Source organism: Centruroides sculpturatus, unplaced genomic scaffold (assembly GCF_000671375.1).
Source record: "Centruroides sculpturatus isolate CEXI.00-Female unplaced genomic scaffold, Cexi_2.0 scaffold989, whole genome shotgun sequence".
Classification (NCBI taxonomy): domain Eukaryota; kingdom Metazoa; phylum Arthropoda; class Arachnida; order Scorpiones; family Buthidae; genus Centruroides; species Centruroides sculpturatus.
In genome coordinates, this window is record NW_019385178.1 from 295932 (window position 1) to 309294 (window position 13363).

At 31.2% G+C, this 13363-nt stretch overlaps 1 protein-coding gene across 12 annotated transcripts in view; it reads right to left on the reverse strand.

The window, feature by feature from the left end:
* The window catches only part of LOC111635799 (arginine/serine-rich coiled-coil protein 2-like), a 61910-nt gene extending 51792 nt beyond the window's left edge, over positions 1–10118 (reverse strand). For 6 of the 12 annotated variants that reach the window (XM_023380884.1, XM_023380877.1, XM_023380882.1 and 3 more), the window contains exon 1: positions 10042–10086. The gene's annotated coding sequence lies outside the window, so the exon portion shown is untranslated. Of the gene's footprint in view, positions 1–9241; positions 9517–9552; positions 9628–10041 lie in introns of those variants that run through there. The other 6 variants (XM_023380891.1, XM_023380890.1, XM_023380887.1 and 3 more) reach the window with 4 other exon arrangements.
* Positions 10119–13363: the final 3245 nt, after the last annotated feature.

The following is a 13363-nucleotide window of genomic DNA, read 5'->3' on the forward strand; positions in this document are numbered from 1 at the left end:
TATAAACAACACACACACACACATATATATATATTTGCCCAAGCAATGCCGGGTTCATTTTCTAGTTAAAATATATTTATTGTAATGTAATTTTGTTGTAATTCTGTTGTAAATTTAATGTAATGTAATAATTACGATTGTATAATTGTTATCTTATATATATAAATATATATATAAGATCATAATTATTACATTACCCGGCATTGCTCGGGCAAACAATTTCTATGATTTGTAAATAATGTACATTTGGAAATTAAGTTATTACTATCAAAAACAAAAAATTGCATCTAAAATAGCACAATAGAAGCCATTCTCCAAGTTAAGCCTTAATCCTCTCCCTTTCCCCTGCAAGGGAATTTCCAAAAATTAGTAAAATGCTTCTTAGTATGCATTTTCATGACGTACCCTGTGCTACCAAATTTCACCCCTTTAGGTTCAGTGGTTTGCTCTGGGCAATGATGAATCAGTCAATCAGTCAGGACATGTAATTTATATATATATATATAGAATGGAAATTGTGTTTTTCTCTTTCCTCACTATATAAGTTCATAAGAACATCCAAAGTGGACAAAAGTATAATATATATCATTTATTAATTAATTATTTGCTAATAAAATAATACACAAGAGACGAGAGCACAAAGTCATAAGCAATAATCACATCATGATGCTGATTTTCATCATTTTGTACATAAACTCCTGTGAATAATAATTCATAGAAGAATAGAGGAAATTTTCATTAGTTCTTTAGAACTTTGAGTAACAAGTCATAAGTTATATCATAAGCCATGACCTAGCAAGCATTGAAGAAAAATAGCCATATAACTGTAGAAATCTCACCTAACATCATATCAAAAGAGACTATCTCAACTAGTTTTGTGCTTAGCTTCAGCATTATTAAAAGTTCTGAGATTCGATAGCAGTTGTGCTTCAAGGTTTAAACTTTTTTTAGAACGTATAAACAGTTGCATATAGTGATTCATACTGTGCGTGTGCGCACTAAATACAGCGTATACAAACGAAAGAATATACCAATAAATATATATTTTGCACACATATTATGCTACACTTCATTTTTTTGCTTCAACAACAATACTTACCTCCAAAAACACGGTGTCCCTTTGAGCAGCCCAATATCAGGGGATTTGTGCGAGTTAGTCATCAGACAACTAGAACAAAGAATTGTACCTATGTTTGAACATAACATACTTATTTATAAGAGGTACATTGATGACATCCTCATTATGTGGAAGGTTAAGCCCAATATCTATAATTTCATTGATGTAATGAATGACAACCCATATGGCCTCAACATCAAGTTAGATCAAATGAGTAATTTGAATGCAACCTTACTTGATATCAATATACAATTGGAAGATATCAACCAATGTCTATTATAAGCCATGCTATACTCCTCTATTCATCCCCGCCAATTCTGATATCCCTGACTTACAAGTTAGTGGCATTTAGGGCCCTAACCAAAAGAGCATTCAAACATAATACAAAATTCGATGATACATTGGCAGAATTACAACGCATTCAGTATGTAGCCTCACAACATGGATATGGACAAGGATTAATTCATAAACTTGCATGTGCCCATTTATTACAATTGCATAATATTACTGATAACAACAACAACACAAGCACTAGCAACTTGAATAGTCCACAATCTTGGGCTGTGGTTCAATATAACCACCACCTGGACCCTATACAGAAATTGCTGCCATTACAAACAAAAAAATTGCATATAAGAGGTGCAGTACTGTTTATGACTTCCTCCGCAACTGCAAAGATCGCATAGACATAAGATTTTCTCCAGGTGTATACTCTGTTCCATTAAGGAACCATAGATTTCAAAGGGACCTTGTATATACTGGCTCTACGATATGTTCTCTAGATAAGCATTTACGCGAACATAAGTATGACACTGAGCATAACAGAGCCACCACTGCCTTATCTACTTATGCTTCCACCCTGGGCATAAGAGTTAACCTGCATAACGCACAAATAATTAATATATCATGCTGAAGAGAACATATACCTTTGCCAGAAACTCTCAAAATATACAAAGCTGGGTTACACAATAACTGCATCAACTCCAAGGATGCAATTAATATCTCTAATGCTTGGAAGCTCTATTATGAATGCGAAGACCCCATCTGTGACCCCATCTTAATTAATCCATCTTAAAGACCCCATCTTAATTAATCCAGATTTCAACCATTTTTTGTGTGTGTGTGTGTGTAAAAAAAAATATATTGATATATTCTTTCATTTGTATACGCTATATTTAGTGTGCACGCACAGTATGAATCGTTATACGCAACTGTTCATACATTCTAAAAAAAGTTTAAACCTTCAAGCACAACTGCTATTCGAATCTCAGAACTTTTAACCTGAAGACTGGAAATAACAGTCGAAAACATTTGTAGTACTTTTAAATATTTTACTGGTTATCTAAAGGTTGTTGGGAGTTTATTATACAAATACTTTATTTCCTATGGACAAACTTTAAAAGGGTCCTCCTTCCTTTTAGTCTCTTCAAACATTAGAAGGAAATAATAATTTTATGGTAAAATTGGTGTTTGAAGGGAATAAAAGGAAGGATAACACTTTTAAAGTTCATTCGTATGATATTTTTTGTAATTTTTCCAAATTAAAAAACTTCTTTTATATTTCTGGAAGCCATATAGTTTTATAGATGTGAATTAATAACTGGATAAAATATCCTTATTTTAATGAAATGTCTTATTTTAAACTAAAATAATTAAGCAATTCTAAAAACTATTTTAATCTAATTAGAAATTATTATTATTATTATTTACTTAATAGCAAAATTTAATAAATTTATATTATTCACACACATTTTACTTTTTATTCAACTTTTTCAATTAAACACCAAAATACCTCTAGCTTCTAATATCAAAATACAAAAGCTATTCCATATGGAAAGAAAGTGAAGAAACAATTTCATAGACAGAAAACAAGAGAATACTAAAGATTTTTCAATATTAGAAAATAAACCCATCACAAAGGCCATGGAGAAAAGCAAAAACTAAAGACAGAAATTATGAAAGAATGACATTCCATTGAATACTCTCTACATATCTAGAAAACAAGGAGAAATTTTTAGGATCAATGAACAACAGAAGTAGAATGAACAAAAAATAAAGTGTAAATATGAGTATCCAGATGCTGAAGTGTGTTAAGTGGTTTGTACAGTGTAGAAACAAACAATTCTGTCAATGGAAAACTTTTTATTGAAAAAGTTGAACAATTTGAGCATAGGATTCAAATCAAGAGCAAGTAGTTGGATAAATTTGATATATATGGAACAGTTTTCAATAAAATATGTAGTGAAAGTGCAGAAGTGCAACAAGAAGAAGATTGCAATGGTTGAAAATTTTACCAGAAATTATACAGAACAATAGCTTGATGTTTTCAACACAAGATAAACAGGTTTATTTTTTAAATGTCTGCCAGACAAAACAATGATGTTTAAAGATTATTCATATCATGGATACAAGATTGAACATGACAGGTAATGAAAAACTTCCATTGCTGTTAACTGGAAAATTTTTAAAGCTTCAATGTTTCCAGAATGCCAAAAAAGATGCTACCTATGCTGTACAATATGTAGTAAATAGGAAAAAATGATGTCAGAGCACTTTTCTAACTGTTTGAAAAAATAGACACCAAATAATTACCAAAAACAGAAAAGTAATTCTTTTTATTGACAACTGCAAAGCACAATTGATGGTTTCCACTCTGAAAGTGATAACACTTCAATTTTTATCACTAACTTCAACTTAGATTGCAACCTTTACATCAAGAAAGTCTTTAAAACTTTAAATTACAATACAAAAATCTTTTTGCATAAAAGATGTTTTATATTACTGAAGATGAATCATATGAGTATGAAATGAACCTACTAGATTTAATGCAAATGATTATTATAATAAAGCTTGGAATGAAATTCCACAAAGCACCATTACAAATTGTTTTACAAAAGCAGGGATTGGTCAACAATTTGTCGACACTTCAAGTAAATTAGGGTTTTCACCAAAATTTGTTAATTATATCAAAGATGACTGGGCTGATTTCATCACAGCAATGAATGATGAAACATAGCAACTGGAAGATTTTTATCAATGACCTAACTGATGCAGATACTTAATTAAAGACATTATGATTGTTGAAATAAAGAAACAAATGATGAAAAAAAAAATAAATCTTGTCATGGACAAATATCCAACTTGTGTTACAGGTACAGAAGTCAGAAAAGCTCAAGCTTTTAAGGAGACTTTCTAAGAAATATCTCTCTCATAAAACAAGATACAGTGGGTGATCAGTTAACGAACATAATCCGTTCCAAGACTTTGTTCGCTATCCGAATTGTTCGTTAACCGATTATCGATTTACCATAGGTTTCTATGGGAATTTGATTAATTGGTTCTGGAGACCCCCCAAAATAAAAAAATATATACTTTTTTACTACCTTTATTTATATGTATTGATGATAATAAAAATACATACATACATAGTCTTGCGTTTTTATTAGTCGTGTTTTTTTCTGTTTGAAAGGGTTAAAGAATCTGTCTAATGTCGATTGCTTTTCTCTCTTCTTCAGGATTTTTCGTAAGTAATTAATAGCATTGCAATTGCAGATCCCCAAGCCTTTACCTGGTTTGGATGCCATTCTAAGACCGTTGTTCTGACATCCTCCCACTTCTTCAAAGGATCTTTAATATAAGATATCGGCATTAATCCTCTTTTGCAGAAGAAAACATATCTCGCCGAGTTTCTTGGTGTTCTTCATTCAAGAGTTCTTGGCGTTCTTCTGTCGTCAGATCCATTTCGTGTTCCATTATGAACTGTTTGATATTCTTTATTTCTCAGATGTGATTTTTGTTATTCCTTTAGCTGCTTGAGTCTTCTTGATTATACAGTATGTTTCTTAAATAAGATTGAACTTCAGCCTACTGTAGACCTGTTTACGCCATACTGCCCAACAACATTAGGCATCTTCTGCCCACTCTCTACCTTTGCTATTATACTCTCACCTTTCGAAAAGAAAAACAGACGCAAAACTTAATGAGTGCCTACCCGACAGTCTCACGAATACATAAAATAATTGTTTTGTCAGAAAAATAAAAGGCTGAAATTACAAGGAAGAGTTTCAAAGTTCGGAGGAATAATATCTGATCGGTATATATCGGCTTGAGTGTCGATGTCGACGTCTCCCACACTCCGAAAAGTTTCGAATTGTTGCCCGAAGACAAGGGAAGACCAATCGGTATTCATTAATTTACGTTGCTTCTTCTTGTGTTTGTTCTGTGGGGTGTTCGTTATCCGATCATGTGTTCGTTGTCCGAACATAAAAATCTTTCGCAAAAGTGTTCGTTATCCGATTTGTTCGTTATGCGATCTGTTCGTTAACCGATCACCCACTGTATTTTGAAAGAATCAACCACCTCAAAACACTGTTGAGCAAAATGCAATAAATCATCAATAACAAATTCATGTAACAGATATTTTTTACAAGTGTCAATGTTTTGCTATTTTATACATGGTGTATCAGAATGATGTTTTAAAAATTTGGGGGATTGTAGAGGATGAAATTTTGAGCGTTTTGATATAAGGAACCCATAGCCGGAAATGTGATATAAAGTTTCTACAGCACTTTGCACTTTGCAGTCAGTATGCTGAATGAAACAGCAGAATACAGTATTTATGACAAGTTTTATTGACAAAATAGTAGAGTACAATCAAACTGTACATCGAATCAGTGGCTGCACTACTTTAGAGTAAATGTTCAATGTGACGACCACCAATTTTGTTATATAATGTGCAACGACGAACCATGTTTTGTCCGACTCTCTGTAAGATGCCACACTCTCCTCTGATGGTATTAAATGCTGTAAGATGCACTCCGTAAGCTCATGAACTGTTCTTACAGGTGAGATTATGTTGGTGTTGCGTACACAAGGGACTTGTGTACACAACACCAACATAATCTGTGGGAAGACACCGACATAATCTCAGAGGAAGAAGTCTAGAACAATAACATGACGTCAATGGACGGAAGGGTAGCTACCAAAGTGAAGGGTGGTCAAGCACTTCTTACCACTGTAGAAACTTTGTATCACATTTCCGGCTATGGGTTCCTTATATCAAAATGTTCAAAATTTCATCCTCTACAATCCCCCAAATTTTTAAAATGTCATTCTGATACACCCTGTATATACACATACATATCTGTAACAAATAACATTTAAGTTTAACTATATTGTTTTTTACTGTGATATTTACAATCTCATTAAGATAATGGTAGTTTTTGTAACTCAAATTTTTTTTCTCTCTTCCACTTCAAATTAGTGTGTTACTATATTTTGATAATGTTAAAAAACCCTATATGGAATCTACTATTCTTTTTGAGCTGCAATTTGAGAAAATTGTAGACCTATAAATTCCCATTGTTGTCCATCTGTCAGTCTGTCCTTCCTTAATCTCAGTAACGGAGTTAATTAGATGAAAGCCAAGACCAGATATGGAAATATTAGGGACACAAGGTCCAATCAACTTTATATGAACTTCTGATGCAAACCAAAGGTCACATTATTTCAATTCAAACATTTCCCCTGAAAGAAGTTAGACAGATGACAGGCAAGATACTGTTGCTAACAGGAAAAGTATGATGTACAGGGGCAAGATAACACTAATTTGAAGTGGAGAGCATATATTTTAAATGAAATAAATTTAATATATAATTAAAAACTGCAGTCCAAAATTGTGACGATATCACAATAAATAATTAATAATTTAAACATCACTTACAAAAAAAATACAAACAAACTACTCCAACTGTAAAATTGAAAAAGCATCTTAAAAACAGCTTTAAAGAGTCTGAGTTTATCTAAAATTTATAAATATTTGAATTTTAAATAAAATTTTAGGCTTCCATTTGTAAACAATCATTTATTTTCTTATATAAAGCAAAGTTATCTCATCTTTATATAGAATAACCTATGAATAGCAGACACCATCAGGAATGAGAAGTTTTTCCACTATTTAAAGATGTCTGTCATTAAGAAGTACTATGTATATTGGCAAATATACTTTATTTTAACACAGTCATCATATAGCAAAGAATATGATGGATTATGAAAACCTTAAATTTGCATTAGGAATGTGAATATACTGAAAAGTATAATTGGGATAAATTAAAATTTATATATATATATATATATATAGTATATTATTCATCTTTTCAGCTGTAAAAATCTCATTTTAATTGAATTCTAAATAACTAACAGATTGGGCTGAATACTTTAAATGGAAAGTAAAATTTACAAAATGTAAATGTTTATTAATTATTAAATCATTAAAAATGACACAGACAAAAGTAATGAAAAATAAAAATGAAACTTATGATCAGAAGAGTGGACAAAGGTCAGTTTAGGCAGTGAGAGTTTGAATGTCAAGTTACAAAAGATGATTTACTTGCCACTTCAAGGGATAGGAAAGATATCCTTGCATTTATATCATCATTTATGATCTAAGCAACTAATAAAGATTGATATAGTGATTTGTCTGCTTTGTAATTATCAAGTAGATGCAGTTTTTCAAACATTTTTGTTTTTTTCAATAAATGATTTATTAAAAATTACATATAAACCATACAAAGCTGTTAAGATAATAAATGACAAGAATACCAAATATCTTCCCTCTCTTTAAAGTAGCTGGCAAATTGCATTTGTAATACAATCTTTGAACTTTCATCATATAAATGCTGTTGTCATAACCATTTAAATTTATTTTCTTATTACTGTATTACAGTTCTTGTTGAATGAATAAGTCAGGAAAAGTTTATGGTTCCTTGATACCATACCATATGCTTAATTCCAATAACAACATGGAATTTTAATAACATTAATTAATATTTATGATGATAAATGGTGATTGACAAGTTAGCCAGATTAGTTCTCTCAAACATATAGAGTCTTCTCTAACATTTTTTCTATGAAAATGATATATGGATTAATTAAAAGATTTATTTATTACTAACTGTATTAGCAAAAAACAAATATAAAAAACTCAATAAAAGGTCAAGGAAATGTCAAGAAATCCTTGAAGAGATCAGCAATCAAAAAAGTTTGGAGTTAAGATTTATAAAAAAAATACAATGCTGTTGAGACATATTTGACTCCATTTTACCTTATACTAAAAAAAATCCCTACAAATAATTGAATACCTGAGAGAAGTGTTTTCTTAGCAAATAAAATTGATCGAATGTTGTGTGTCAGTTGCACCTATATATTTATATTTTATGGTGTAAAGATATTCAATACTATATAGCAGGGGTGGCCAACCTGCGGCTCGTGAGCCACATGCGGCTCTTTGAAAGATTATTTGTGGCTCTCGATAAATGTACCAGAGTTCCTTTTTCATTTTTGTGTTATTATATTTTTAAAAATTATTATCATTCCGTATGTGTTTCAAAATGTCTTTTAAATTACTAACAACAAATATGAAAGACTAAGTGCAACATTGTAACAAATTTCATTTCTGTCCAAGTTAAGAATGATATGACTCATCGAAAACTGCGCGAACGAACATAAACAGTGGCGTAATCGTCCGTTATCGACCGACTCCAGACCGATTTTGAATTTGTAAACTCATTGCAATGGACAGTTGACATTGTGCTCTGGAGGAAACAATTTGTATCACTCTTGCTACGGATATAATTTGTAATCTGGAATTTTTTGCATACCTTTTTAATATGTATTTAATTGTGGCTCGCGAAAAATTTCAAATTTTGAAAAATGGCTCGGACTATCAAGGAGCTTGGCCACCCTGGCTATATAGTATTCAATCTACTACATTCAATACTACATAACTTAGTATGTAATCAACATTTCCAATAAGACAGTCAGATGATCTTGTAAGCATGCCATGAACATGTCTACCACCAAGATAGATCTTGGAGTTTGAAATTAATTTTGACTTTCACAATTTTTTACAGATAATACAAGTCAGGGTCATTTCCCATCATTCACTTATGCTGACTCCCATTACGAGTCAAACTTGCCTGTAAAAGGTATAAAGCCAGTTAAGTTTCCTGTAGTACCTCACATTAATAAATTAATCATTCAAATTACAAAATATCAACAACAGGTAATACTGAATATTTTACCTTAACCTATTCTTATACAATTCCCAAAAAAAAATGTACTTACATAAGAAACCATTCAGTTTTTCTTGTTTTAATAGCATTTCTGCTAATGTAAGCCGAGCCGTTACATAAAAGAATTGACAAATTAGCATCACCACAGACTCAGAAATATAAAATAAACTCGCACTTTAAACGATAGCCTTTTTTACACCGAAAAAAATCTTCTGCATACATATTTAAACGAAATTCCATCCATAAATCATTAATGTTATTCAACATTGACTTAATATGATTTTTTGCAGCAATACATTATTGATTTTCAGTTATATTATCGATCTTATAATTATAACCGTAATACACGCAAATTAAATTTACCTTTAAAAATATTCTTATTTAACACAATTCTAATAAAAATTCCCATTTAGTTCCTATATGCAGTATATACTTGTGTCTGTGTTCCTAATTAATATAAACATTTGTAAACAAAAGTTAAAAATCATTGAAAATATATTTAAATACCTCAATTTTTTATATAAATTTCAAAAATATTTATCTTTGTTCATTGTATACACGAATTTTCATTTGTCTAATTTCACAATTCTCATTTAATAATTAACGAAGATCGAATTAAGGTTTTATTATTATCTAAATTAAAAATAATATCGAAGTATTAGTTAAGAAATGACGATTTATCTTATAATAAACCAAGGGACCAAACGATTGTTAGGCTTATTTGCCTACGACTTTTTAAGAAATTCGGACGTATTCTCGTTACTTAATATCTACGGTTTATCGTTACTGGCTAATAAAACGACTTACAAAATTACTCGTAAATCACATATTAACGTTATAATCGTAACTTACACGAAATTATATAGAAAAAGCAATTTTTAAAGACAAGATGGCTTTCTTCCCGTCCTTCTCGTAACAATAACGAACAGTGTCCTCTCTCGACAAACCGCTCAAATTATTGATTAATTATAAAAATGAAACAAAATTAAAGCACTTATTAATTTTAATAACTAATAAATGCTTTATTATGTTAAAAAATTAAACTAATGTATAAATTTAAAAGTTTCTTAATTTCAAATCTTATATACTTTTGACAATTTTTTTAACTCTAGCCAGAGTCGGTAGATTATAAACCTATCAGGTGTTTGGCCAGACTAACAATAGAGTGTCTGGTGATAAGAGACCGGACTGAGATACTGTATTAAATTCTTCTATTATGTAGCCTATTATGCTTACATATAAATTTAATCCACGTAAACACGACTATATTGAAAATTATGAAATTCTTTCTATTTTCAGTGAATAAGTGATAGAGTACATATAACAGGGAGTGTTGTAAGGAATGTATCAAAAAACATTAAGTTAAATGTGCAGAATATTTACATGTGTTGTTAACAGTAAATTAAATGTGAGAAAAGAGATTTAATAAAATCTGAAGATATAAACGATTCTTTGTACAACCCCCTGATGATTTGAAGTGTTTGTGTAAAACAGCAGAGAGAATTTTTAGAAGTATATGATGGACCAAACCATCCAGAATATTGTCTTTAAATTTCCAACAAAGGTTTTTTCTATGTTAACTGCTTGTTTGTTCACTGAGTTTGATCACCCGTTCACTGCAACTGAACCTAGTAGTACATATTAGTATTATATGTTTTACTAGCTGTTACCCGCTGTTGCCTGCACAGATTTTGCAATTTGATAGAACTAACCCTCACTCGGTACTTCACTAAGATTCTCAATCATTAGTTGTTACTAATTTGGTAAAATTACTGATTTTTGTTTGTTTTAAACTATGGACTGCTAATGCACCTAAATTCAAATTTCAAATATTATGGGATTCCGAGATACGATAAATTTGAGTTTAATTTTTTTTTCGAACCATAAATGACGTTATCTGAAAATTCCTAAAGTATAAATATTTACTGAAAAATAGTTTCAGTTACCCCAGTACCTCTTTGTAAACCATGTTTGTGCTACTGCCTTTTAGAGCTAAGACTTTTTAAGCCTTAATTCTCTCTCTCTCCCCCCGCTGGAGAACTTCGAAAAATCTCTTCTTAGTGTGCATGTTTCATGACGTACCCTAACGTTATACCAAATTTCACCTCTTTAGGTTCAGCAGTTTGCTGTGGGCATGGGCGTAGCGAGAGGGGGGCCTGGGTGGGCACGGCCCCTCCCAGGGAACCTGGTGCCCTCCCCAGGAAATCACAGCCGAAAAAGTGTTAAGTCGATTTGTAAAAACCTAAAGCTAAAATAAAAGTTTTAAATACTAAAAAAAGGTGAACGGCTTGCTCGGTGCCCAATAATGAACAAATAATTTGAAATAATTCAATTTTGTGTCAGGTTGGCCTCCACTAGGCCCCCCCATAACAAAACTCTGGCTACGCCCATGGCTGTGGGCGATGACGAATCAATCAGTTAGTCAGTCAGTCAGGACATCTAATTTTATATACAGTAGAGCGTCGATTATCCGAATTAATTGGGGACTGGGGTTGTTCGGAAGATCGGTGTTTCAGATAACCGATTGTGTACGAAAAATATATTAATTTATCCTATCTTGACATTTTTCTCCGTTGCGTGTCGCTTCGCGTTGAATTTTCGTCGATGTTAAGCCTAACGAAGACTATTGTATCGTTAAAAATTATTTTTTTATTTTGTACGAACAAAATATATTGAAAAATATAAAAACAATAAAAAATTATACTTCAGAAGTTAATTTAGTATCAAAAACGTAAAATATTTGAGTAGCACAAGACATAGCCAAAGATTGCAGCGCCATAGCACTGGCGAAAATTTGCCGACTGGAATTCTTTCGGATAATTGACTTTCGGATAATCGACGCTCTACTGTATTATTTATTGTGAAATTTTGCCGCCCCTGCTGCCCCCACTACGCTACGCCCCTGTTTCTCGGCTGTTGCGAGATTTTATTTAGAAAATAACTTTTATATTTTCAATTATATTATAATAAATAAAATTGTGTGTGGCGCCATCTGTTATGAAATTTTGTTATGTAAATTTTTCATATTTTTAATTATTATAAAATGGAAAAAGGTTTAATTTTAAGCGTAGAAATGAGTTTTATAATTAAAAAAAAAATTATAAATGCTAGTAACGAGTAAAATCTTCACTAACCCCCTTTCTTGACCTTTAATTACTAAAGTTTAAAATTGAAATAACGTTGGTATTTTGATCTATTTATATAGACCTTGGCCGTACATGCAGACATTTCGTAAAACGTAACTTTTTTGACTGAAAAAAGAAGAATTTTTAAGGTGAAATTAAAAATATCGATAAAAATCTATATCTCGGGAACAAATGAACGGAACTCGAAGAAATTTGATACGTAAGTCGTGAAAAAATAGTAGATGACAATGATATTCATATTTTGTCCGAATGACGGGTATATCTTTAGTTTTTTAATAAAATGTGAATTCAGATAAACAGAAAGTGTTTTGATTTCAGTACAGTAAGTTTTCTTTCGTTTTGTTCGTTCGTTCGCTCGCTTACTTGACAGTTTGCTTTTATTGTCAAGTAAGCGTATCGTTTATTTTTTATCAATAGCACATGCACGAATACACCGGAAATCATGCTTCCGTCAGAATTTGAATTATTGGTAAAGTATTATTAATAATATATATATATATATATATATATTTAACTTTCGTGTGTTTTGTCCACATAAAAGCCAAATTTTAGAAAATACTGAGATTTCTAGCTTAAGGTTAAGTTGCTGATAAAATGATATAGAAATACCTTTTTAGTTTCACAATAGGTAAAGACAATTCCAACAACTTGAAGATTACACATATGTTACTTAATAAATTGTACACATATCGGGATGATATGGAATAAGTTGCAGTGATTAAATGTTTGCATATAATTGTAGCTATAAAAATAACAATAAATTTATTTTAATACGGTACTTCACTTCAAACAATTTTCAGTTTATTGATTGAATTTTATTTCATATATATGTAATTTTTCTAATTTTTATTTTAGAATTCTGATTCGGAATATGTAGAATCAAACAATCGGTTGCCAGAATTTGAAACACAGAATAGGTATGTTTATATTTGGCCAGATGGCTGAGCGGTCAAGGTAGCAGCCTATCGCTCTGAGAAACTCAGGATCGAATCCAAACGGGTCGAGAGGAATTTTTCGGTGGGGTCCGT